Here is a 3,326-nt window from a genome sequence, read left to right as displayed (position 1 = left end):
TGGAGTCTTTTCAAGACTTCTTTTCCACCGAAATAAGTCTACTCCAATCCTTTGATGACACACGTCCTGTGTCAACAGGTAGCCTACGCTACCCTCGCCGATGACAGTGGCTCCCGTTCTTGCTGCTCGCTTCCCAACTAAAGGGAAGACACGGCTCACCTTTCTCTCCCTCGCCTGTCAAGATCAGTGGCTCCCGTTCAACGGTGTCAATCTAACTGATACGACACACTAATAAGAAACTTTTGACATCAACCACCGCAGTGGTGATGAATTGATAATGATCCTTCCGCAGGTTCACATACGGAAACCTTGTTACGACTTTTACTTCCTCTAAATGATCAAGTTTGGCCATCTTTCCGACACGTCGGTACCACCGCAAGACGGAGGTGCCGGGTATCAGTCCGAAGGCCTCACTAAATCATTCAATCGGTAGTAGCGACGGGCGGTGTGTACAAAGGGCAGGGACGTAATCAACGCAAGCTTATGACTTGCGCTTACTGGGAATTCCTCGTTTATGGGACATAATTGCAAGCCCCAATCCCTAGCACGAAGGAGGTTCAGCGGGTTACCCGGACCTTTCGGTCAGGGAAGACACGTTGATTCCTTCAGTGTGGCGCGCGTGCGGCCCAGAACATCTAAGGGCATCACAGACCTGTTATTGCTCAATCTCGTGCTGCTAGAGGCAGCCTGTCCCTCTAAGAAGACATGAACGTTGGAAGGAAAGATTCCAACGCCTAGTTAGCAGGCTAGAGTCTCGTTCGTTATCGGAATTAACCAGACAAATCGCTCCACCAACTAAGAACGGCCATGCACCACCACCCACTGAATCAAGAAAGAGCTCTCAATCTGTCAATCCTTCCAGTGTCCGGGCCTGGTGAGGTTTCCCGTGTTGAGTCAAATTAAGCCGCAGGCCCCACTCCTGGTGGTGCCCTTCCGTCAATTCCTTTAAGTTTCAGCTTTGCAACCATACTTCCCCCGGAACCCAAAAGCTTTGGTTTCCCGGAAGCCGCCCGCCGAGTCATTGGAGGAACTTCGGCGGATTGCTGGCTGGCATCGTTTATGGTTAGAACTAGGGCGGTATCTGATCGCCTTCGAACCTCTAACTTTCGTTCTTGATTAATGAAAACATTCTTGGCAAATGCTTTCGCATCGGTTAGTCTTGCGACGATCCAAGAATTTCACCTCTAACGTCGCAATACTAATGCCCCCGTCTGTCCCTATTAATCATTACCTCGAGTTCCGAAAACCAACAAAATAGAACCGAGGTCCTATTCCATTATTCCATGCACCGAACATTCAGGCGACACGGCCTGCTTTGAGCACTCTAATTTGTTCAAAGTAAACGTGCCGGCCAATCAAGACACTCAATGAAGAGCACCGAGAAAGGAAAAACCGGCAGGACGTCCGGAACGATCAGTTAAACGCCGGGCGGCGAACCGATCGTCCGAGACCCAGATCCAACTACGAGCTTTTTAACCGCAACAACTTTAATATACGCTATCGGAGCTGGAATTACCGCGGCGGCTGGCACCAGACTTGCCCTCCGATAGATTCTCATTAAAGGATTTAAAGTGTATTCATTCCGATTACGGGGCCTCGGATGAGTCCCGTATCGTTATTTTTCGTCACTACCTCCCCGTGCCGGGAGTGGGTAATTTGCGCGCCTGCTGCCTTCCTTGGATGTGGTAGCCGTTTCTCAGGCTCCCTCTCCGGAATCGAACCCTGATTCCCCGTTACCCGTAACAACCATGGTAGGCGCAGAACCTACCATCGACAGTTGATAAGGCAGACATTTGAAAGATGCGTCGCCGGTACAGAGACCGTGCGATCAGCCCAAAGTTATTCAGAGTCACCAAGGTTTCGGACGGACGAACCGACCGATTGGTTTTAATCTAATAAAAGCATCCCTTCCATTGCTGGGCGGGATTCTAGTTGCATGTATTAGCTCTAGAATTACCACAGTTATCCAAGTAGGATAGGTACGATCTAAGGAACCATAACTGATTTAATGAGCCATTCGCGGTTTCACCTTGTTTTGGCTTGTACTGAGACATGCATGGCTTAATCTTTGAGACAAGCATATGACTACTGGCAGGATCAACCAGGGAATTGACCGACTAAAAAGCCGGAAAGTGTTGGACACAACCAACACAGCGTTCTAACAAAGGATAGGAAAGCTACACCCGACCAAGCATTTTAGACTTCTGTTCCGCTGGAATAAGCCTACTCTTGCGGTGACTAGCTCCCGTTAATACTGGCCGTGTGACAGCCGCCAAGAGCATATTAGACTCCCAATCCAATGGAACAAGCCTACTTGTATCCTTGGGTTACAACAGCTTCCTTCCACACTTTGCCGGTACATCCGACAGAGCAATTTTAAAGACTCCTCTTCCGCCAGAATAAGCCTACCTTTGTGGGGCCTGGCTCCCGTTAGAACTGGCCGTAAGGGTACCCACAAAAGCACATTTAGACTCCTCCTCCAGCGAAATAAGTCTACTCATGTCCTACGGATGACTGTGGCTTCCGTTTACATATAGCCGTTCACCCGACACAGCAAATTTTAAAGACTCCTTTTTCCACCGGAATAAGCCTACTTTTGTGGGGCCTGGCTCCCGTTAGAACTGGCCGTAAGGGTACCCACAAAAGCACATTTAGACTCCTGCTCCAGTGAAATATAAGTCTACTAGTGTCCTTGGATGACAGTGGCTTCCGTTCGACAAGTGATACACGCTCAAACTGGCGATGAGTCTATACCGTCCTTAACTTAAGGAAAATCGGTACTTAAATGCCACATGGAGAATAAAAAGTCACTTACAAAAAACAATGCTCCGCATAAGCCTTTGTAAGCTAGAAAGGACATGCTATCTGGCCTCATTCTCAAGAAGGACAAGTAAGCTCCCGTCAACTGGCCCAAACTCTAAAGCGAGGACAGCCCGTTCAAAGTCAATCGGCATCCCTCCTTAAGAGTACAAAACGGCTCACTTCTTAACCACACTGGCTCTTGCTCCTTCAAGTGAACTCTGGCTCCCTTCACTCTGGCATTATCTTTACACATAAATCGGACTCCTCCGATTTAACCGGTGAACCTAACCCGGGAACTAAGGAAACTGGGAATAAAGACTCAGAGGCCCAATTACCTTGTTCGCCAGCCAGCCTTGCGCCGGCCCAGGCTAGAGACTTTCTCCAACAATCCCTGTTGAGCCCGAAGGATCCTAAGACCACTCGTGTGTACAAAACTCAGAGGCCCAATTACCTTGTTCGCCAGCCAGCCTTGCGCCGGCCCAGGCTAGAGAATTGCATGGACACGAGAAACTCTCAGGACTCTT

General features: G+C 49.2%; 1 non-coding gene across 1 annotated transcript; it reads right to left on the bottom strand.

The window, feature by feature from the left end:
* Positions 1-275: 275 nt before the first annotated feature.
* On the bottom strand, positions 276-2,108 carry LOC145688757 (small subunit ribosomal RNA). Its single transcript, XR_014131986.1, has one exon. It is a non-coding gene; the product is annotated as a small subunit ribosomal RNA (ribosomal RNA).
* Positions 2,109-3,326: the final 1,218 nt, after the last annotated feature.

Source organism: Thermobia domestica, chromosome 6 (assembly GCF_964235325.1).
Source record: "Thermobia domestica chromosome 6, izTheDome1.hap1.1, whole genome shotgun sequence".
Classification (NCBI taxonomy): domain Eukaryota; kingdom Metazoa; phylum Arthropoda; class Insecta; order Zygentoma; family Lepismatidae; genus Thermobia; species Thermobia domestica.
The sequence above is the reverse complement of the archived record's forward strand: the minus strand, read 5'-3'. Positions and strand labels throughout refer to the sequence as shown.